The sequence below is a fragment of the Protopterus annectens genome, chromosome 9.part0 (assembly GCF_019279795.1).
Source record: "Protopterus annectens isolate FY-2018-M chromosome 9.part0, PAN1.0, whole genome shotgun sequence".
Taxonomy (NCBI): domain Eukaryota; kingdom Metazoa; phylum Chordata; order Ceratodontiformes; family Protopteridae; genus Protopterus; species Protopterus annectens.
This window is the reverse complement of record NC_056743.1, coordinates 217,134,947-217,160,371: the sequence shown is the minus strand read 5'-3', so window position 1 is coordinate 217,160,371 and position 25,425 is coordinate 217,134,947. Positions and strand designations below refer to the sequence as shown.

At 40.7% G+C, this 25,425-nt stretch overlaps 1 protein-coding gene across 4 annotated transcripts in view; it reads right to left on the bottom strand.

Annotated features, from left to right (window-relative positions):
• SOX6 (SRY-box transcription factor 6) overlaps positions 1-25,425 on the bottom strand; it is a 2,230,635-nt gene that overhangs the window by 730,114 nt on the left and 1,475,096 nt on the right. The window lies entirely within an intron of this gene.

Sequence of the window (25,425 nt, the reverse complement as noted above, 5' to 3'; positions counted from 1 at the left end):
GTGGTGCACACTGTCATTGCACCTATGAAGAACACAATTTTAGAGTTCCAGCCTTTGCTGAAACAATAGATAAAATAGGTGACCTGGCTTAGGTTCATAAGTATTTATCAGGTTTGTAGTTAAGGGGGCTACTGAGAAGCATAGCCTGAATTTGAAGTTGCTGCCAAGCACTATCTGGTTAAGTGACTTGCTCAAGGTCACACAGTAGGCAAATACGGGCTGAGGGAATTAAACTATATGCCACTGACAGTGCAGCTCACAGCCTTAACACTTTGAACCAATCGCTAGACTAAAGTAAATGGGGGAGAGTTCAAACTCTGCACTTGACACAGCAAACAAGAGCATTAACTCTTTATGTTAACCAATTAGTTTGCAAATTTGAAAACTGGGGGAGGCACTTACTGGAATGGAACTCCATAGCAAGGGACAAGATCCACCTAGCGCCATGTGTCACAGTCTTTCTTTGCTCAAGATAAAAATGGTATCACATTTGTTATCCCTTTAAACTAGGTTGAACATGGCTAGAGATGATGGAAAAGACAATAAAAATCGTGGTGTTTATAAGAAGATAAATATGTAAAGCAGACAAAAAAGGCTAGAAAGTAATGCTTTCTAATGCTTGAAGCCAAGGAAATAAATAAGAACAGCTACATTTTCAAATATCTGAAAAAAGATAGACATAGTGGAAATTAATAAAAACTGGGCACTTGATAAAGGTATCACATGATCAGGGAATGACTTGAAGGGCAATAACGGTTGAGAAGTAGCAGTCTGGAAAAGCTGTTGAGTATTATACACTGTCTACCTTGCTGGTAAGGTCAGAAAGGCCAAAATTCAGCATTATTTTCAGTAAACAGGCAACTTTTATTACAAATACCACAGCAGCTCAGAACAAACAACATCAACACTTGTATCTCACACTCAATTAACTACAGTCCAGAAACTGCAACACATAATAGTTTAGGTTACTTCTCAAAAGAGTTACACCACAGGCTTGTGTTAAAAGGTCAATGACAGTATAAATATATACATATATGTGCGTGTCTGTGTGGATCTACCTGAAATGATCGACAAGCTAAAAGCATGACAACGAAAACACTGACACGAAAAGAACGACAGTTGAAATACCCGACAGTTTAAATGCACGACAAACCACAATCCCAAAACTCAACAAAACAAAATAAATCCATTTCCGAAAAACACACACATAGCACAAGCACACCAAAAACCTTACAAACCTACACTAAACCTTGCATACACAACTATCTATGCACTAACCTTAACTCAAACCCTAACCCTAAGGTCAGTCACTATCGCACACTTACCTTACCCGCACCCTAACCCTAAAGTCCGTCACTATCGCACACTTACCTTACCCGCACCCTAACCCTAAAGTCTGTCACTATCGCACTCTTACCTTAACCACACCCTAACCCTAGAGTCTGTCACTAATGCACACTTACCTTACCCACACCCTAACCCTAAAGTCCGTCACTATTGCATACTTACACAGTTGTGCTTGTTTCGCATGTCGGTGTTTCCAGCATCGGGATTTTGGACTGTCGATCATTTACATTGTCGGTCTTCTGGTGTTGGTCTTCTTCTTGTCGGCTTTTTCAGCATTTGTTCTTTTCAGGTAGATCCGTGTGTGTGTGTGTGTGTGTGTGTGTGTGTGTGTGTGTGTGTGTGTATATATATATATATATATATATATATATATATATATATACATAAATATATATATATATAGATAGATATATACATATATATATATATATATAGAGAGAGAGAGATATGCACAACATCCAGAAGCATGTTAGCAGCTGTAAATCACTTAACCTTGTATCTCCCCTTTTATATGAACACCTCCATTTTTTTTTCAAAACTATGAAGTATGCAGGGGTGCATATTTGAATGATGTAGTCAACACCATGTAATGAACCTACAAATGCATAGATACACTAAATATAAACAATACTGCAGAATACAACACTTTAGGAAATGTACAGCTAATATTTATTTTAATATTTAATGGTCACAGTGGTTCTATCAAATGAGTGATATCTTTGAGGGAAACTAATAACTCTTCCTTTCCTAGAAACTCAAAGACTTACAGATGTATCTATATACAGTGATGTTATCATTTGTTTTAGGAGCTCAATGGAAGAGAAGGGTGAGGACTGAGAGCTCATAGTGTTAAAGAGGATTTCTGAGATTTGGAAAGTAGAAGGATGTAGAGAAAAGATATTTAGGAATTTCAAATGATTATGGTTATGGAATAATTTCAATGTTAAAATACAATGTAAATCTCTGGTAGATGATTTTAGTACACAGAGCGAAGAAGGAGGAGTACAGGTAAAGATTTAAAAGTTGGGAGGAAAGGATGGAAAGGTCTGTCCTGATGACAAGAGAAAGTAGTGTTGTGTAAGAAAACTTACCATAACAGTAGATGTTCAAATGATCACTGCTGCAATAAGGCTTAACTGTATCAGTAATATCCTGCCAAGGATATTACAGCCAGATAGCTTTCAAATCTTCAGGACACATTCCATGCTCCCAAACCATCAGGCAGCTCGAGTTGAGCGGACTATAAGATAAGCTTGGGTGCCAAGCCCTTCAGAGTATTTCTGCCAAGAGACAGAGGGAGGCTGAGCCCCGAATTGACAAAGCTAGGGACAATAAAAAATAAATGTTCAAACCCTTGCATAAAAACACACCAAAAAACAAAGATAATGACTGGGAGCAGCTATTCGAACATCTACTGTTATGGTAAGTTTACTTACACAATTGTACTATGTTCATCATATTCATCACTGCTACAGTGGCCTTAGCTATATGGCTAGATTACCCTAGCTTACGATACTTGGGAGGTGGAAGGAGAAGAGTCCAAGAGCCCCTACAGAATGGCCCTAGCAAAGTTGAACTTGGAGCTAGATAAGGAATCAAGATTATATTGCTTTTCACAGAGGAGCAAGTAGCAGCTTTCATTCATTGATTCAAAGAGTTAAGTGGATTGATCAAGGTGAGCATCTCTTTGATATTTATGTACTTGTGTCTGTTCTTGGTGTCCCACACACCCTTCACTTTTATCTGTTCTGAAACTGCCCCCCAAGTAAAGTCTCAGGTGTCCTTGGTGATTGCCTGCTTTGGAACAGGGGTGGAAAAAGGGAGATCTTCATTTAAGGATGTCTGTTGTCTTCTCCAAATGATTTCTCTTCTGACAAACTCCAGCACTGGGATTTGGAAAGAAAAAATGTACTGGCACTGGGGCAGAGACTTCAGATACCACTGTATCTTTCTCATGTGAGGTCTTGCAAGGGGTATCATGAGAATTATATGAGACCCAAACTCCTGACTTATTCCCTCACAGTGACTAACGTTTGAGGTGGAAAACCTTAGAAACAGTTAGATATATAAATCTATTTTTTCCTGTGGAAGAAAAGATTTTTGAATTAAGATGTCTTGTTGACATTCTAGGAACACAATCTTGTGTGAAAGAGTCAAGGACTTTTGAATGTTCTCTTGGCATCTCAGCATGTGGAATAGCTCTCTCACCAACAAATCTGGAAAAATGTGGATACCTTACAGCCTGGAATGAGCTATGACAGTCTATAGATATATATATAAAAAATATATATAACATATCATATTATTGATATTAATAAAAAAGAAGTTATGTACCTATCATAACATTCCATGTTTGTTGCCCATATCGCCATTCATTCTTACTGGATGGGTTTGGAGCTGATCCTCAGCTCTAACTCCGCCGAATACAACAGCTCGAAGTCTCTGACTTGGCTAGTGGCAGAAAGGTATCCCATCATGCAGTGGTGTAATTCTCCAGATCTCCCGAGGGCTTTTCCTGTTGCCAACCATAAATAATCTGTCTAAACTACAAATGATTCATCAGGTATAGAAACAACAAGGAAAACTACAAAGGAGCTCCTTAGTAAAGAATGAAAACCTCACCTCTAGGTCCTCTAGGATTTCTTGGCTGGGGAAAGGTGGGAGGGTCATAAGAATGAATGGCCAGATGGACAACAAACAAGGAACTTATGATAAGTACATAACTTCTTTATGTTATGTTGTCCTATCTCACCTTCGTTCTTACTGGATGGGACAGTGTCCCAAGCACCATTTCCCTGGGTTGCTCAAGGAAGAACACCTTTCAGCACAGTGGAATCAAAGGAAGTCCTGTCTCTGGAGGCCAAATCCACTTTGTAATGAGTAATAAACATATGAGGAGTTGCCCACATAGCAGCAGCACAAATACTGTCCATTGACAATCTGGCCAGGTAAGCAGAGGATGTTGCTAATGCTCTGGTTGAGTAGTCTTTAACTTTGAATGGTACATTCCTGTTATTTGAGGAGTATATAAATGTAATGCAATTTGAGAGCCAATTTGAAAGGGTAATTTTTGAAACTTGCATACTCTTTTTTGCTTCAGAAAAGGAAATGAAAAACGGATCTGTTTTCCTGAAATCTTTAGTTCTATGCAGATAAAATCTTAGCTGACTATGCACATCCAGTTGGTGAAGTTTGTACTCTGCCTTGTTGCTATGATTGGGAAAAAAAACTGGGAGCTCAATAGATTGATTTAGATTGGTCTGGGAACAAACTTTTGGCAGGAAGGACAGATTAGTACATAGGGATTCTCTACCTCTATGGAAAATCAGATATGGTGGCTTGATTGATAGAGCTTGCAGCTCCGAGACTCTTTTTGCAGATGTAATGGCTACCAGGAAAATAGTTTTCCAAGAAAGGAATTTGACATCACAAGATGATGAGGGCTCAAAAGGAGGTAATGTTAGGTGAGTCAGAACAAAATTCATATCCCATGGAGAAAGAGGTTCTTTTATGGGAGGTCTCAATAAGCAAGTGCCTTTTAAAAATGCTTTACACAAATTGTGTGACATCAGTGTGAAAATTAGATATTGAAGCTAATTGGACTCTAATTGTAGCTGCTGTAGAGCCTTGCTGGAAAAGTTCCGCAAGAAATTCCAAAACTGAACTGATTGAGGCAGTGAAAGGGTCAATGTTTTTTGCTTGTGCCCAGTAGAACCTCTTCCATTTACTAGCATATAAGTTTCTGGTTGAAGCCTTGTGAGAGGATACCAAAATGTGTTTTACTGCTGCTGCTGATGAAGAGTTCCGGACATATGAGTCAGAAGGTCTGGAAGTGGGTCCAGTACCCAGGGCTTCCCCTGTAGGTGAGGCCAGAGAAAGGGGAACCAAATCTGACAAAGCCAGTATGGGGCAATGAGAATCAGCTTCCCAAGAATTTTGCTTTCTGGATGACATTGGGTATGAGGGGAAAGGGAAGAAATGTGTATAGAACTCCCGAGGGCCAATCATGAACAAGTGCATCTCTTAGTGTCTCACCCAGATGGGGGATTAGGGCAAAGTAGCTGCTGCATTTGGTATTCATGGGAGTGGCAAAAAGATTGCAGCAAGGCTGGCCCCATTTTCGGAAGATCTCCTCCACTATGTTTTAGTTCAGAGACCACTCATGAGGCATTAAAATCGCCCTGCTGAGCTTGTCCACTATCACGTTGGATTTCCTCGGGATGTGTGTTGCTACTAGAAAACGCTGGGAAGAAATTGCCCATTCCCATACTCTCAGTGCCTCTCTACAAAGGGGGTATGATCTGGTTCATCCTTGTTTGTTTATGTACCAGACTACCGATATGTTGTCTGACTGGATTGCAATCGTTTCTAGTGGAAGAGAGGCCTGGAGTGCCTGCAAAGGTAGAAGCACTGCTCTCATCTCTAGAACACTGATGTGCAGATGGGACTCATGTTCTTGACATGTGCCTTGGACAGTCCTTCCCAGATAATGCCCCCCCACCCTATCTGGGAGGCGTCTACGGTCACTGTAGCTACAGGTAGTTGTGGCACAAAGGGTCATCCTATGGTCACATGGTCGGACCGAAGCCACCATAAGAGATCTTTCTTGAGTCTGTGATTCTGACTTGATGAGATATGGGACGTTCTTGTAATGACCACTGAGCAAATAGAAGCCATTGAAGAATTCTAATATGCATTCTGGCTAGGGGTACTAAGGTGATCATTGAAGCCATAGTACATAGTAGTTCCAAAATTGTCTTTGCCTTCACTTTGTTTCTGGGTAAAAGGTTGGCTATTTGTTGACTGAGAACAGAAATCCTGTCCAGCGGAAGTTGTGCCATCATGGAGACGGTGTAGAGATTTGCCCCTATGAATGTAATATGTTGACAGGACAACAAGGCAGATTTTTGTAAACTGACTGTAATCCCTAACCGGAACAAGTTAGGAGAGTGGTGTCACTCACCTGTTGAAGTAGATGCTTGGTGGTGGCAGTTAGGAACCAGTCATCTAGGTACAGAAACACTTGGAATCCCAGACGTATCAAGTGAGCCATGACTACTGCCATGCATTTGGTAAACATTCTGAGAGCTGCAGTGAGACCAAAGGGCAGAGCTCGCAACTGATAATGACTGGCTCCCAGCTGGAAGTGTAAATGATTTTTGATGGCCTTTCCATTTTTATGTGGTAGTACGCATCTTGGAGGTCTACTGACCACATCCAATTGTCTTTCCCTAAAAAGGGAAGAATCGACTGCAGTGTCACCATTCGGAACTTGGACTTCTTCATGGATTCATTTAGTTTGCTAAGATCCAAAATGGGTCTCCAGTCCCCTGTTCTTTTCGGCACTAAAAGTATCTTGAGTAAGTTCCAAATCCTACTTGGTCTGCAAGGACTTCTTGGACAACTCTTTTGTCTAGCAACTTTTGAATTTCTACAGTTGCTTGTTTCCTTTGACTGGGTGGAACATCCAGGATTGTTCTGATCTGTGGGGCAGGATGGTAAAAGGGAATGGGATAGCCTCTGGATATTATACTTTGTACCAACTTGTCTCTTGTGATATCTCACCAGGTTTCTGGGTACAAAGATACATGCCTCCCCGACTGCCTCCAGAGTAGAGCAGATGGGCTTCCTTTCAACAGTGCTGGTAGGGCCGGCAGCGAAAGGAATCACGGTCACCCTGGTTTTGCGGACCCCCTCTGCCTCTAGGAAAACATCTACCATTATTGTCTCCCCCTCTGCCCCTGGGGAAGGGTTCACCTCATGCATCTTGAAAAACTCCCTGGGATCTTTTGAACCACATTTTCCCCACTATTTTGACCTTTAGGATAAGATCTTGAAGGTACGGAAAAACATACTCCAATGGAAGAGAGAGTTTTCCCTTCCTGCTCACATCTGGTGAGTGTGTCCTTGACTTCAGGTCCAAAAAGTGAGGAATCATCAAAAGGTACATTGGTAAAGGTAGACTTGAAGAGCTCCGCAAAGTTGCACAAGCGCATCCAGAAGTGCCTCCTCAGGGGAAACTCCTGAACCCGCTGCCCTGCTTGTTCCATCTGCTGCACAGGATATTAGTCTCATGGAGGAGTTAATGATGGAATTTAAGGTAGACAGCTGAGAAATGACCTTTTCTGACACCCTTACAGCCAATGAACCTTGGAGAGTATCTCCTAACTCCTTCAGGAGATCTCTTTCTAGCCTCGTAAAGTGCGAAAGATAGATCAGCGATCTAAGGGTAAAAGTTGCTGATGAAAAATCATGCTGCCCATATCTGTCGAAAGTCCGGGAGTTTTTGTTCAGTGGATGGACAGATGAGGATGTTTCAGAAAATTCCTTCTTGGTGGCTGCTGCCACCACCATAGCATCTACAGGAATGCCTTTTGTGAGAAATTCTTTTTCCAAAGGTGCTGACAAGAACTTATTTGGCCTCTGAGGTACTGGTTCCATAGTGTCTGGTGACTCCAATGCCTTTTGACTAACCAAGTCCAATAGCTCATCGAAAAGCAGAGACACCCAATAGGCTGAGATCCATAAGCCTTCAGGTACACTGACTCCTCATCAGAAGGACTGATGGATTTCCAGCCACCTCTCTGTTTCAGGATCTCTAGGATATCTGCGAAAGAGATATCTTCAGAGGACGACTGTGGGGGACGCTTCTGACTTCTCGAGGTCAGTGACAGAGGTGATGGACTCGTCAGGGGAGTCTATATGCTTCCTCTTGCATGTCCTCTTTCGAGTAGCCTCCTCAGATGGATATTCTGGGGAGGTTTCAGAAGAGTGGGGCTCCCCCAATGGGGAACCCTAAGGCTCTGAATCTCTGCTGTCCTGTGGATGAGGTGGTGCCGAGACAGACACAGGTGCTTTTGGGGGAAGAATTTACAGTATCCTTGTGTAGAGCTGTAGGTGGAAACAGCACACTCATCATCAGCTCAAAGGCAGATCCAACCAGCTCCGAGGACACCTCCGGTTCCAAGGAGATCCGTTCCAAGGCTGATGTAGGAGCCGAAGTCAGCAGAGCCATAGTTCCGAGAGACAAACTTGGAACCGAAGAAACTCAGGTCTGAGCATCCCCCCCGGAGCTGACCAGAGAACTTTGGCCCCTAGGCACCCCAGATGGCACCAAGAGCATCGGAGCAGGGACCGGTTCCAAAATCTCCTGAAGGGGTCCTGGAACCGAAGAATCTACATCAAGCAGTACCTGGCATTCCGGCTCTGAAGATCCAGCTTGGCTCAGAGGAGGAATCATCATGGATGTAATAGTCATAGTCTTGGCTAGCTCCAGAACCGACTGGGTCAGAGCTGAAAACAATTTAGCCAGTGCCGGCGACTTCAAAAGTCTGCGCACCACCCTGTCTAAGTTATCATCTGATAAGCTCCTAGAGGACCTGGAGAAGAGGGTTGGTGAGCGAGATCTCTCCAAAATGGGAGATCTCAAGGTAGGGGAGACCAGTAAGAGATCAGTGGACCAGCTCTGAAATATAGCCTCTTTTGGCTTCAAAGGTCTTGGAGCCGAAGGACTAGATTTGTCCAAGTCTATGATCTCTCTCAGTTTTGAGGGCTGTGGAGCTGAGGAAATTGATGTATCAGCAGTCTTAGCCAATTTTAGTGGTGTCTCCGAATGAGCCGAAGAAGCAAGAGATCGCCATTTTGAAGTCTTGTCACTCTTAGAAGAAGGGGACCTACTAGAAGAAGAAGTGCTCTGTAGAGCCTCATCAAACCAAGGTTTCAGGAGCCCTCTGAGTATCAGTTTGTTCTTTCTTTCTTTCTTTCTTTCCTGCAAGGCACAGGAGCTGAAAGAATGACAAAAAGGTGCAAGTTTCTTGGAGGTGAATAGCCCCCAAACAATAAACACAAATGTTATGCCCATCAGTGATGGACATCTTCTGAGAGCATTTCTGACACTTCTTAAACCCTGAAGGCTTGGGTTCCTTCTCTATAGTTTCCTTTGACATTTTAGGAAGGAACCACACTAGTACAATAATAGCTAAATCTTAAAACACACCTCTATAAGCAAACTAATACATGCAAAAAATATTTAAAGTTTTAAACAAACACTTTTACAACACTATAATAACACCTCTGATAAGACACGAACAAGGTGAACAACTCTGTCCTCTAAATTAAATGGTGACTAGGCCCTCTAACTTAAATGGACCTAGTAGAGTTGTGAGTGAGAGACAGAACAGGAAATTAGCTCTCTAACTAAAATGAGCTAATATATACAGAAAATGAAATACAGACTAACTAACTTCTATTACTGTAACCACTAACTACACCACTACAAAAAGATGGGAAATTAGCAAAGAAAGGCCTTGCGACTAATGATGGCCAGTAAACCCACACAATAGCAAGATAAACAGTACTCAAAACTACAGTACACAGAAAAACTACAGAAAAAAACACTAACTACTAATAAGCAATATTAAGCTAGATAAAGAGAAAAAATATAAGATGTTAAAGAACTTAGCCACGGCCAAGTAGAGAGCATCTGAACTCGTAAAGCGGCAAACAAGATCTGGGGAATTACACCACTGCATGACAGGATACCTTTCTTCCACGAGCCAAGTCAGAGACTTTGAGCTAGTGTATTCGGAAGAGTTGGAGCCGAGGATCAGCTCCAAACCCAACGAGTAAGAATGAAGGCGAGATAGAACAACATAATATCACATTTTTTCCATAACTTCATGAAATTTTCTTTCTTTCCAAAGCCTAAAGTTTTAATATAGGTGTAATAGAACACTGCTCATTTAACCCTGGCCAGATGTTGGCTTGGAAACGTACCTGCCACTTTAATTCCTTCTCTTCTAAAGTCAATGCCCAAGGTTTTTTATCATCTACCACTACATGATCTATGATCATGAAAGTAAACTGATGTCCTGCATTGTCAAATACATGTTTAGCAAGAGCATTATTAAAATTATTTTTTCTAATAGCGTAATCATGCTCATATACTCTTTGACTAAAACACCTCTCTGTTTTTCCAGTGTAAAATCCTAAACAGGAGCCACAGACCGCTACATACACTACTGCTTTGGTATTGTAATTATATTTACCCTTCAAATGATAAGTTTCATCTCTTATTGTAAAACTATTTCCCATCTTAATTTTACACCATTTACATGCTCTACATCTCATCATACCCCTAGCACTCAAGTGATGAACTGTCTCTCTAAATTTAAGTAAGTCCTTAAAGTTCATCCCTTTATGATAAACAATCGTAGGCTGAACACCTACTTTTTCTATGATATGGGGATAATCTAATAAGATGGGCCATTATTTTTTTCAAATATCCACTTTAAAACTTTATGATCTTTGCTGAAGGTCAAGGCCTTAGAAAAATCTGTGGCATTATGTGCAACATAATCTTGTGACTGCTGCATTACACTGGAGCTATCACCTATTGTGGCATTAGACATATTGTTGGACATATCAATCAAACCACTATGCTGATTTAATCTTTCACCATTATTATCGCTGTTTAAAACTTGTTTAAAATGACCAAGTTCTCTTATACTCTTAACTTCTTCTATTAATTCAACTAGAAATGAAATAGGATATGATCCTTTCTTGAACATGGATCTTAGATTGGCACACTCATCAAAAAAATCATCATCTCTACTAACTATCCAGGCAGCCCTAACCAACTGGCTCTTGACTACTGATCTTTTCTGATGGCTAGGATGTGAGCTACAAGTGCGAAACTGTTAGAATATGTCTCTTTCCTATGAATTCGAGGCATATATTTCTCATTGATTCTATCCTTAAATATGTTGTATGTCTAAGTAATCCATATGATCGATACTGCAACTCCAGGTGAACCGTAAAAAGGAGGTAGTATTGTTAATATATGCCACAAATTCATCCAATGATGTCTGTGAACCCCTCCAAATTATACTGATGTCATCTTGGAATCTAAAGTATGACTTTATGTTGGCAAAATAATTAGTATTAAAAATGAACTTTCTTTCCTAATATGCCATAACAACATTTGCGTATGCACCCCCACATGGTGACCCCATTGCTATTCCTTTCTTTTGCAAAATAATAGTGGCTATTGAATGAAATGAAATTATTGTTCAACATCAATTCCAAAAGTTCCATTAATAAATTAACCTTATCTTGCGGTAACCTTTGGTTAGTCATCATTTCATTCACCCACTCTAATCCAACTTCTTGGGGAATTACAGTATACAGTTCGGAAATGTCTGTGGTTACCATTATATCTGTTGGCTCATAATCAACATCATTCATAAATTGTAAGTAGGTCCAAGAATCTTTGCATATTTGAATTTCATGTTTTAATATTTCTTTAAACTCATAAGCAAGATATTTGGCACAAACAGAAGTGATGGAATCCCTGCCATCCACGAGAGGTCGCATTGGTGAATTATCGATACTCTTTTGTATTTTAGGGGTCCCAAAAAACTGGGAACCTAGGGACTGTTATATTTAAGTAATTATATAGACCTAAATCTATACATGTCTCCAAAAAGATATTTAATTGGGTATAAATTCTCCGATAAGCTCCATTCAGCCCATTAATGGTTACCTCTTGGTATGGAACTGTATTTAAAACTTCATATAATTTCTCATTATAGTGATGTATATACATGATTACCATCCCGCCCCCCTTGTCTGGTTTCATTATTCTAACATTCTGCTCCTTCAGATATTTTAAAATATCTTGTTCTAGATTAGTTAAATTAAAATTATTATTTCTATCATTATTCCTATATGTATGGATGTTCCTCAAATCTAATTTGCATGCTCTCTCATACGTAACCAGACGGGGGTGTAAGGTTGGAATATAAATACTACTGATACTATATAGTATCATACATATTATCATGATGTAATAGCAAAAAAGTCAATTGTCTCAGATATAAATTTAAATTAATAACAGTATTAATAATATTTGAATTGCAAGATGGTACAAACATCATTTGTTTTGCCAACAAATCTGGAATACTACTATCAATATGCACATTAGAATAATTATAAACTTTAAAATCTTTGTCACTATTAAGAATCACCTCACATTTAATGCTAAAATTGGTCTCATTATCCAAAGTCCAATTTGCTATTCACTGTAGGAAAAATCAATTATTTCATTACTCAACATTATTAGGTCATAAACAGCCAACATCTGGCTTAAGTCCTCCATTGTTTGTTCCTGGGTCTCGGTCCTTTAAACCCTGCTTGTTGCCACACAGTACTGTTCTGAAAATTATCCCTGTTTCCTGTCCTTTCTGATCGCTTTCATTCTGGATAGTCAGTTTGATAAGACTGTATGCTATCCTCATCTGGAACCTGCCTATCACCAAGATTAATATGTGAGCCTTCATTACTTTGACCCACATTAATCCTTCCTGCATTCCCACTTAAATTCCCATTTAGATTTCGACTGTGGGTTTAGAAAGAAGCAGGCCTAGGATAGGCTGATCCGTTTGCATAATCTTTCATGTCTCTATTGATTTTCCCCGCTTTACCCATTTTGAGCTTTTCAATGTACTGATCTATGCTGTTATAGACGAGTAAATGTTCATATTTGATCTCTTCATACATCATATCATCTCTAATGCATCTATCTAGTACAGTTAGCTCGCCATTGAGAGTGTTAATGTCTATTTGGTTATATTTAACCAATAGTTCCAAAAATTTGATGCCATATTTATCACACAGTTTTAACAAATCCATATGTAGGGCCAAGTTCTCAACTGGCCCTGTTGGGTAACGCCACAAATGCAAACCTTTCAAAATGATCTTAAGCTTGATACATTTTGTTAGATAAGCATTTTCAAGTTGCAATTTCTTGCATTTCATAAATTTCACATCAAATACATTCAGCTTACCATCTAACATAGCGGATGCTTGTCTCTGTTCAGGGGTAAATGAGAAAGCTTTTCCCAATCAATCATTTAATATTGGGACATCTCTTCTTAATGAAAAGTCTCTGTTCTCCATTCTCCTGTTGTTCGACATGCATACTCCATAGGCTCCATTCACTTCTGTTACAGATTGCACTTCCTCTCCGTTCAATTTCAATGTGGGAACAGTAACATTTCTGCTTTGATGGCTGACTGGTTCCAGATGAAATGAAAAACCATTACTGTTGTTTCTTAAAATACCATCATAAGATATATTAGGCATTGGGTGCAATTCACCCTCTCCCTAGGCGCCTAAACGTTTATATAAGTAGTTCATACATTGAGTGAGCTGCTGGATAAGGGCCTTTAAGTTGCCAATACTTCTCTCTAATACATTACTTTCTAGTTTGGTATAAAGCTGGGGAGAATCCAAATTGTTGCCAGATGCCATAACAAAAGAATCAAATATGAAAAAGCAAACTGGATAAGTGTGTTTTCAAATGAGTTAGTCCAATCAAAATTGAGCTGCTGGTATTTAAATGTGAGATAGATTGGTTTTGTTTATGTCTGATGAATTTTAACAGTGTTTTAAATGAAAGTGCTAACACTGTTTTTTGTATTCTTCATTAAAGCGGTGTAATATTTTAACAACAAGTTGGAGCCTATCCATTATTTAATTTGGATATTTGGAGTACAGTTGGGTTCAATATTTACGCTGCCGTTTTTTTTGGTTTGTTGTTTATCCAGGTTTGAAGGTTCTTTTTGGAACCTAACTAATGTATTCCAGGATAAATATTTCAAATCACAAGATGCTGACGGTTCAAAGGTGGTCTTGGTAAGAGCATGAAGATCAATAGTCAGATCCCAAGGGGGAGCTTGTTCTTTAAATGGGGGTTTTAGTAGCATTAGTTCCTTCAAGAAAGCTTTACAATGATTGTGAGACATTAGAGGAGAGTCTCCAGCCTGAATGGAAATTTGAAATTGCTGCCAGATGAACTTTTATAGTAGATGCAGAGGAACCAGATTGGAAAAGTGTGTTTAGAAAATCTCCAGCCTGAATGGAAATTTGAAATTGCTGCCAAATGAACTTTTATTGTAGATGCAGAGGAACCAGTTTGGAAAAGTGTGTTTAGAAAATCCAGAACTTCATGAATGGAACTGGTATAAGGGTCCAGTCCTTTATTCAAGGCCCATCTAGTAAATTGTTAGCATTTGCCTTGATACAGTTTTCTAGTAAGAAGGCTTGTGATGAGCAAAAATAATATGTTGGACCAGAGAAGAAAGGAAAGGATGCCCGGCAATCATGGGAATTGGAGAAGCCACACAATGAGCTTGAGATGTTGGAGATTCGGATGAACCATGCCCAAAGAAGGGAAACCCAACTTATAGAGGCCAGAAGGGAGCAATGAAGATTACTGAATTCTCCATCCTTTTGGCTTTCTTTAGGAATTGTGATATAAGAGGAGTTAGGGGTAAGGCATATAACAGACGAGGAGGCCAATAGTGGAGAAAAGCATCTCTGGGTGACTCCCCTGGAGGGGGAATTAGGGCAATGTAACTTCTGCATTTGTTGTTCAGGGGAGAGGCAAAGAGGTTGCAGCAAGGTTGGCCCCAATGGTGAAAAATCTTGTTCGCCACTACAGGATTCAGAGACCACTCATGAGGCATGAGAATAGTCCTGCTCAATTTGTCCGCTATCACATTGGAACTTCTCGGAATGTGCACTGCTATCAGAAAGCGGTTGGAAGATATCGCCCACTGCCAAACTATGAGTGCTACTTTACAAAGTGGGTAAGATTTAGGTCCCTCTTGTTTGTTTATATACCAGACTACCGACATGTTGTCTGTCTGAATAGCTACTGTCTCAGGAGGAAAGGCATCTTGGAATGCTTGTAATGCCAACAGCACTGCCCTCATTTCCAGAACACTGATGTGCAAACTGGCCTCCAACTGGGACTGCAATGCCTTGGACTGTCCTTCCCAGATAATGCTCCCCCACCCTATCTGGGAAGCATCCGTGGTCACTATGACTTGGGGCTGAGGAAGAATGAATGGCCTGTCCTACGAGGATCTGGTTGGAATGTAACCATCATTTGAGATCCTATTTGCCAAGGCTGGTAATCAAAACTAGATGAGACACTGGATGATGTATCAGAGACCACTGGGATGCTAGTAACCACTGCAGAATTGATTGACGCCACCATAGAACCTAAAGTCTGATGAACAAGTTTTACTGGAACCCTGTTGTTCCAAAGAATTTGCCTGACTTGAACTCTGATACATTGTAGTCTTTCTGGAGGTAGGGATGCAACCCCTGTAATAGTGTCTAAATGAGCACTGATGAAATCCAGTTGCTGAGAAGGACTTTTCAAAATGTATTGTTATGCCTAGAGACGTACAAATATTTATGGTGTAGTCTCTTGCCTGTTCCAAAAGATGCCTGGTGGTAGTTGTGAGGAGCCAGTCATTGAGATACGGAAAGACTCGAAAATCTTGTAGTCTGACATGCGCTGCGACCACTGCGATGCATCTGGTAAACACCCTGGGGGCTGTGGTGAGACCAAAGGGCAATGCTCTGAACTGGTAATGAATGGCTCCTAGCCAGAAGTGCAGAAACTAGCCAGAAGTGCAGAAACCTCCTGGAGATTTTTTTTTTATTTTTATGTGGTAATACACATCTTGGAGGTCTACAGAGCACATCCAGTTGCCTTTTTCCAAAAATGGAAGTATAGACTGAACCAAGACCAACTGGAATTTGGTTTGATGAACTGTCTTGTTGAACTGGCTGAGATCTAAAATGGGTCTCCAGTCCCTTGTTTTTTTGGGCACTAAAAAGAATCTTGAGTAAACCCGGATCCTGTTTGGTCTGGAGGGACTTTTTAGATGACTCTTTTTTCAAGCAGTTTTTGAATTTCTAAGACTGCTACTTCCCTTTAATTGGGTGGAACATCTGGGAGTTTTTTCTGTGGTTTGGGAGTTACAGATAGTGGAATTTTGTAACCTCTGGATATTATCCCCTGCATCCATTTGTCCGAAGTTATCAATTGCCAGGCAGGTAGATGCAGGGATAATTGCCCCCCCCCCCGACTGCCTCCAGAGGAAGGCAATCAGGCCCCCCTTCAGGGATGCTGATAGGAAGTTCCAGAGAAAGATTCTCTGGACCCCTGATTCTGTGGTCCATTTCTGGATTTTTTTTTTTTAAGCTAAAGAAAAATTATAGAAAAATACCAATGATGGTAAAATAGAATAACTAAAAGGTAATGAATAGGAAGAAAGTACCAGCAATGGTACTTAAATTCTACCAACGGTAGGAAAGGAAAAGAAGCAGAATAAATTTAAGAGGAGCGGGTAGATAGTGTGAAAGGAACTAGACAGTAAATTCTTTATAAAGAATAAAGAATAAATTCAAAGAGGAAGAAATATTAAAGAATTACTCACTGTCATAGCCAAGGCTCGAGAGAAGGAAGCTAATGCATTTGGTCTGTGAAGCAGCAAATGGGATCTGACGTAATCTCTGTGTGGATGGGTGGTGCCTGACTCAAGAGTTTGGAGAGCGCAAGCTGGAAGATATGGCCGAGTCAGTTCCGAGGTTCGAAACTGAACCCACTGTCAAGGATTGGGTGAATACTGACAACATCAGATCATCTGTTTGCCTGTATTTGGTTGAAACTATTTATTCTGCTTTTTGCAAAAATTGGATTAGGAGTTAGAGAATCCCTTAGAAAATTTGGAAACAAAGGGCTGAAAAATCTTGGAGATTCCCTGAATCAACATCCCACTTTCATCACACTTTTTGATCACCTCTGCAGCAAAGTTCCCAAAAAATAAATCTCTATTCAAAGGGGAATTTAAAATCCCATTTATAACATTATTTAGGAGATTCTGAGAATGCACCAATGCAAATTTCTTCAAAGCAGTTCCAGTGGCTTTAGCCCTGCAAGAAGTATCAACAGTCATACACACACTGTAAACAATGAGTAGTGACCTGTGCAATAGAATAAAATAAATAATCATTTAAAGTAGATTTTTTTCGACTAAGAAGAAGCCGCAGATAAAACATTCCTCATACTTTCACAGTTAGAGCAAATTTTAACATACGAACCTGACAATTCAAAATTATGAAAATCAGAGTTGCAGAAGTTTACACTTTTTTCCCATACTTCTCAATAATCTTCCCATCCTTATCAGAAAGAGTAGAATTAGAATTGACCAAGTGTTTAGCAGCAGTGGGATGAACTAAAACTATTGCTCCTGGGACAGCTTTGGGAATAGTGCATAAAATGCTCCTACTCAGCCCCAACAAAACTAAGTGAATGCTTTTTACCTTAAAAAGTTGACAAAATCAAAAGGAATTTTTACCATAAAGTCAGCAAATACTACTGCCATTGAAATTGTAACTCACAGTAAATTCTAGGCATTATAATAGATTACAATATCAAATATGACAGCACATACTGCACACCATTAAATCCACTCTCCCAAAACTAGGCTCCATTTATAGGATCAATGGATTCCTTACAGATAATGCATGAAAAATCTATCCACCACCTTCTTATTGACAACTCCCTTATACACCTCTCCTTCCTAATAAATGTAAACAGTACTCAAAGAAATAAACTTGATCCTGCTAAAATAAAGTAGCTAAATTGCCACCAATCTCCATGATAGGACCCACCATAGTCATAGCTTAAAGCAAACTGGCTTGAACTACACAGAGTCACTCCTGCTCTTTCTCACAGTAGAGAGACAGTTGAGAGAGCTAGAGGACAAATACACAACTATACAGCCTCTCCTCCTAAGCTTGCTCTGCCTACCAGCCAAGCTCTCCTGGATTTCCAAGACCAGCAACGTTCACCTTGTTTGCCTGTCTCCCTACAGAGACACTCCTGCTCTTTCTCACAGTAGAGAGACAGTTGAGAGAGCTAGAGGACAAAAACACAACTATACAACCTCTCCTCCTAAGCTTGCTCTGCCTACTGGCCAAGCCCTCCTGGATTTCCAAGACCAGCAAAGTTCACCTTGTTTGCCTGTCTCCCTACAGAGACACTCCTGCTCTTTCTCACAGTAGAGAGACAGTTGAGAGAGCTAGAGGACAAACACACAACTATACAGCCTCTCCTCCTAAGCTTGCTCTGCCTACCGGCCAAGCCCTCCTGGATTTCCAAGACCAGCAAAGTTCACCTTGTTTGCCTGTCTCCCTACAGAGACACTCCTGCTCTTTCTCACAGTAGAGAGACAGTTGAGAGAGCTAGAGGACAAATACACAACTATACAGCCTCTCCTCCTAAGCTTGCTCTGCCTACCGTCCAAGCCCTCCTGGATTTCCAAGACCAGCAAAGTTCACCTTGTTTGCCTGTCTCCCTACAGAGACACTCCTGCTCTTTCTCACAGTAGAGAGACAGTTGAGAGAGCTAGAGGACAAATACACAAGTATGCAACATGCTATAGTCACTGCCTGTTTTTGATCTGAGATTATTGTCCTATCACTTGCCTGGTGCCAGTGAAGGGTCCCAACCAGAGAAGCCTGCAGCCTGCCCTTAGTACTAGGTGCCCCCCAAAATATCTGCCTCATCCCTAGTGCATTTTCCTACACCTGACTTCCCATCCTACCTCTACTTTCTGTCTTCTCAATTCTCATTTATTCTACACTCCAAGAGTCACATTTTCCACCTCCCTTACCTCCCTCTGTTCTTACCTCCATCTAACTGATTGTTTCTCACACTGCCCTGCTGCCTACCTTCCTTAGGTGTACCCGCTCCGTTCGCCCAGCGAGCTCACTCTGCTCCCCTACCCTACCCCCAATTCCCACCCACCCCCACTACATCTACATTTATACCTTCCTAACCACTCCCACTTCCTCCCACACTACACTAACCACCTCCTACTTCCCCTCTACTAATTAAACCCCCCCCTCACCATCACATTCATCACACCCCCTACCTTCACCACTATCCTTAACTACCTACTTAGCACCTACAGCAGTCCACCTTTTTCAACGTTCACTAAATATAACTCTCTCATAAGACACCTCATTACACCTCTCAACATATCCTATCATACAATAACTTTTTCACACCCCTTTGTAACTACACTATACACTACACTTTAACAACAACACATCATGACCACTAAGTGCACATCATTCCTAATCCATCTACTATTACTTCTCATCCTTACATACTTCAACTACCTCTCTCAACACAACACCACAAACCATATACCACCCTTTCACTCCACAAGCACTCTCCCCCCTTTCCACTTACATTAATTTCACTCAATAACACCTGAACTCTATCCCATTAACCTCAATCTATTCTTCAAATTCAAAATAAACTCTCCTTATAAATTCCATAGTCCCTTCCTAAGCTCCAGTATCCACAAGTATCCAATAATCAATAGTATTCAAACTACACAATCCAAACACATTCGTAACTTAATCAAATACCTTACAACCATACTTCTATCCGGAGACATACACCCTAACCCAGGCCCAGTCACCACTACCTCTATATCAAAATCCATTCTACTAGCCTCTCTAAATGCCCAAAGTATAGCAAATAAAATCCCTAATCTTCAAGCATGGCTTTTCCATAACAAACCTGACATCTTAGCTATTTCTGAAACCTGGCTAAAACCTCATATAAAAGACACTGAAATTCTTCCACCAAACTACTCAATAATCAGAAAAGACAGAACTCACAAAAAAGGTGGCGGAGTAGCTTTACTATATTCTTCCATCCTATCCATTACCCCCTATAACAAACCCATTCCAAATTTCTCCAATGCAGAACTACTGTTAGCTATATTTCAGCTAAATAAACATAAACACATCTGCATAGTTTCACTCTACATCCCCCCTGGCAACAATGTCTCAGTATTAGAAGATATCCTATCCTGGCTTTCTATCAATATCACCTACGAAACTATTATCATGGGTGACACAAATATTAATTGGTCTTCCATTCAATCCTCCACACATCCTATACATATTAACCTTTTTAAATACTCTCAGCTCATCAACCTACCTACAAGACCCTCTAAAGATCTCTCCACTTTCAGTACCCTAGATTGGATCTTAGTCTCTCACCCCCACTATTATACCGACAGTGGAACTCTTCCCAACTCCCTCAGTGACCATCTTCCCATCTTCACCAAACGTCTTCCATGTACACTACAGGCAACACATAACTATATTAGCAGTCGCAACCTAAAAAACTTTAACCCAGTAACCTTCTCAGACTCCCTAAAATCAATAAATTGGGGCCCACTAAAAACTCTACCCCTGGACAATGCTGTAGCTTACTTCAATACTAATTTCCTAAATCTCCTGGATAGCTTCGCACCCATAAAAACCAAAAGAATATGGAACAATACTACCCCCTGGTTAACAAAAAACACACTGACTGCCATGCGTCTGAGAGACAAAACCTGGGCACGCTACCAAAGAAACAAAACCCCCTCTAACCTTAACAAATTCAAAACTCTTCGTAACAAAGTTAAAATTCTTATTACTATAGATCAAAAAAACTACTTCTCCACACTTCAAAACAACCATAAAACAAATCCTCAAAAATTCTGGAAAGGCATCAACAAACTCCTAAAACCTGGCATTACAGTAAACCCAAGTCCAGACCCAAATGCTCGAGATATCAATCTCACCACCCAATTCAACTCTTTCTTCTTAGACTCTGTCTCTAAACTAACCACTTCCTTCTCCAACATCAACCCACCCTCTATGCCCACACCCCTCCTCCTACCCCCCCATCTCCTACCTCTCATCTCCCATCTTTCTCCCTAAAACCCATCCCTACCTCTACCATAAAAAAACTATTGCAAAAGCTTAAACCATGTACTAATGCACCTGATAATATACCCTCATCCTTCCTTAACATAGCTGCCGAAGCCATCTCCTTTCCCATTAGCATCCTAATAAACCGATCTATCCAAGAAAGTTATGTTCCAATACTCTGGAAAAAAGCTTTCATCATACCTTTGCATAAAGGAGGCAAAAACAACGACATCTCTAACTTCCGCCCCATCGCCATCCTTTCTCCAATATCAAAACTCTTAGAAAAATGCATCCATCTCCAACTCCTCCCCTATCTCCTTGATAATAACCTACTAACCTCCACACAACATGGTTTCAGACCCGGCCACAGCACCATGACTGCCTTCCTTTCCTTCCTAGAAACTGTAAATGCAGCTAGAGATTCTGGCTGTATTGTATCCACCCTCCTTCTCGGCCTCTCTAAAGCCTTTGATACTATATCTCATAGCCTTCTCCTTACTAAGCTATCTAACGTAAACCTTCCCCTGCCGCTATCAATTGGTTCACCAGCTATGTATCCCACAGGCAACAAGCAGTCAAATGGAAAACAGCCATCTCCCCCTTCCTGAACACACCCACTGGAGTCCCACAAGGCTCCATCTTGGGCCCTCTCCTCTTCAATATATTCATAAATGACTTCTATCACTCAGTTCCCCACGCCAAACTCGTTCAATATGCAGATGACTCCACAATTATCTGCACAGCCACATCCATTCCAACTCTCTTAAAATTAACCCAAGACACCTTCTCTACCACTGAACAGTGGATGAAAAACAATCACCTTGCTCTCAATGCATCAAAAACCAAGCTTATGATATTTACCCCCTCAAAAAACACAACCATTGACAAAAATACATTCTCTATCATCAGCCAAAACCATACACCTCTTGAACTAGTATCAGAAAGCAAAATACTAGGGGTCCAGATTGATGACAAACTCGCATTCAATAGCCGCTTACTACTAAACATAAAAAAAACCCACATTAAACTTGGCATGCTTTATCGCCAAAATCAATTCCTCTCTACAACTACTAAGCTCACTCTGGCTACAACATTCCTTATCCCTTCCCTTATATACAGTGCTCCTATCCTAACAAACCTTCAATCATCCCTTAAAACAAAACTGTCCACATGTTATAATAAAATTGCAAAATTTGCCACTGGCCACAAGCATCTGCCCACCACTGTGTATCTCTCCACAAACTAAACTGGCTTGAGCTTCCTAACTATCTGTCCTTTATTCAGCTCAGTTTTGCCCACAAAATCATTTTCCAACCATCTCTCTGTCCCCCACTCACCTCCATCTTTAAAATGCACATGCCTCAAAGACTCCTAAGATCTAATAACCAAAATCTTTATAGAACTGTACAAACCTCTTCACTCTCCAGGAAAAACCTGCTGTCCTTTGCCCTGGCACGCCAATGGAACTCCCTTCCCCCCTTCATCTGCACTACTACAAACCTCCCAGCTTTTAAAAAATCCCTGCATACACATTTATCATCCTCCTGGGAATGCTCCCGCTCTCATCCCTGCTAGTTCAACCCATCCCCTACTGACTCCTCTTCTCTTAATTAGTTTAACATAAGTAAGCAACAACTCCTAATAAGTCTCAAATTCTACTTTTCCTTAAGTCTCAAATTCTATTTTCCTTTCAAGATACATCATATTGCAATTGTTATTGCCATTTGCTATGTGAAGGTGGAAGACTGAAGTGAAGGAGTCAGGCAAAAGAAGCATAGGCTAACACAACTGACATTCACCTAATTTTGTAAGAAGAAAGTAAAATTGAACTACTGGTATGACTTAGTTCAAGGTAAGATTTACAATAATTAATTCCCATTCCCTGCTCATATAGGAAATTTGAGGTCAGATTGATGGCATCAAGTCCAGATTCCAATAAACTAATCCAGAATTAAGTTCCTTCTTCAGTCAATAAACAAAGGGATGGAAGAATGTGTTGATTAAGATGGAATTAGGACAAATTGTTAAATTCCTCTAAAATCACGCATACTCTGATCCACAAACAAACCAGTCAGAACTAAAGAAGAGTGTGGAAGGTGTTGCATAAGGTGATACAATACCTAGAGATACCTTCAACTGAAAACTGGCATAAATATATACATGTTTGTGATCCACCTATGATCACAATAGGAAAGGTGTCATATTAGGTAGTATAATGCCACAAACTAATATAAGCTAAAATATAACTCAGTTACATATGCAGACAAAAGGTGAAGTGGGACAGAACACAGAAACTGCAACTCTAGCCATGCCCAGTAGTGAAAAGGGTATACATGGATTTGAGTGAACGGCAGATGGCCGATCGGAAAACGTTCGACAGCAGTTCTGCGAATGTGCAGAATTGCAAACATAATGTAGCCGAAACGCAAAATACCCCCCCCCCCTTTTTGACCCATGGTAGTGCTTGTTTAGGTGATAGAGCAGTCAGAAATGTCGAATTCAGAATTTTTGGAGCCTTGACATATAGGTTTGTGGAAACCGGGTTTCGACCATCGGTCACTCTGTCATATGAATGTAAACCAGTAAATATACTATCACAAACTGAATTTTAATTTCCCATGTTAACATACAGGGAGTTAAAAGTAACATTTTACACAAAAGTGGTACTAAGGATGAATTGAAAGATTCACTGAAATCTTATACCAAATGATATCACAACCCCAGCCTTTTGTGGCGAAAAAGAAGTTATGTACTCACCATAATGTTCCATCAGAGTAGTTCTGCTTCATTTGTCTTCAACCTGTGGGTCTTCAGATCCATATCGGATCTGACACGGCCGCTTTTTCCAGCTATGGCTCCAAGCTCCATGCTCCTCCCCTTACCCATAATGCCCCTGTCTCCCTTCTCCCTTCAGATCGAGTTTGCTGCCTAACATATACCAGATACCCGACCTAATAACACCTTATCCTCCAACACCAACATCACAAAAGAGCTTTAGCCCTAACATAACCAAAGATCCCAGCAACAATTGTCCAGTACAAAGGACGTGTCAAATCCCAAAGGATAAGGTTAGATGGAAGGAGGGGGGGAATGGTTAAAGACAAATGAACTACTCAGATGGAACGTTACGGTGAGTACATAACTTCTTTATCTGAAGTAGTTTACTTCATTTGATCTTCAACCTGTGGGACAGAGTCCCCCGCTACCTAACTCTTGGGAGACCCTCATGGAAGGATATTCTGGAGCACTTCAAAGCCAAAGGGTGTTCTACTCCTAGAGACCAAATCCAGTTTATAATGAGAGATAAAGGTATGAGATGAGGCCCAAGTAGCAGCTGAACAAATATCCAAAGAGACTGTAGATCACATGGCCGCTGACGTAGCCATAGATCAGGTTGAATGAGCCTCTATCTGAATAAACCCAGCCAATGCACTGTGAAATCCAGCAAGCAATAGTCACTTTTGAGATAGGTTTACCAAAAAAGGGTTTGGCATAGAACACAAAAAGCTGATCAGACTTGCGGAAAAGTTTAGTCCTGTGCAGATAAAACCTCAACTGCCTATGTACATCCAGTAAATGTAATTTGTATTCCTCTTTGTTCTGGAAGTTCGGAAACAAATACTGGTAAATTAATAATCTGATTTATATTGACTTCCAAAGCTACCTTGAGAAGGAAGGACGGATTAGTGCGTAGCGATACTCTATCTTTGTGAAAGATCATATAAGGGGTTTTGATAGAATGAGCTTGAAGCTCCGACATCCTTCTAGCAGAGGTGATGGCAACCAAAATGGCAGTTTTCCAGGTCAAAAATTCCAGATCCACAGATGCTGCAGGCTCAAAGGGGGGAGAAACCAATGCCTGCAACAACAATAAAGTAAGGTCCCATGGAGGGACCTTTGAGGAATGTCTTATAAAGTTTAGCCAAAGCCAGTGAAGACATGTCTACCCCAACATGAACGTTAGAAATGGTGGCTAGCTGAATTTTTACTGTAGAGGAACTAGCACCCTGATGAAAAATGCTAGCTAGGAAATCTAAGACTGCTGAAAGTGGTGCAGTGAAAGGGTCCAGAGACCTCTCCATGGCCCAAATAGAAAAACATTTCCATTTACTACAATAAACTTTTCTTGTGTATGATTTATGAGCCGTCACCAGAATGGATTTAACGGGAGAAGATAGACCGGGAATCATGGGAACCAGAGAGACCAAGCAGTGAGATTCAGACTGTTTAGATCTGGGTGAGGAATCCCCGAGGGATGTGAAAGCAGATCCAGGGCCAGATCCAAGATCCATGGTGGAACAATTAGGTGAGACCTGAGTAAGAGAAACCAAACCTGACGAGGCCAGAATGGGGCTATGAGGATCACAGTGCTCCCCAACCTTTGGGCTTTCTGCAGAAACATTTGACATGAGGGGAAGAGGGGGGTTA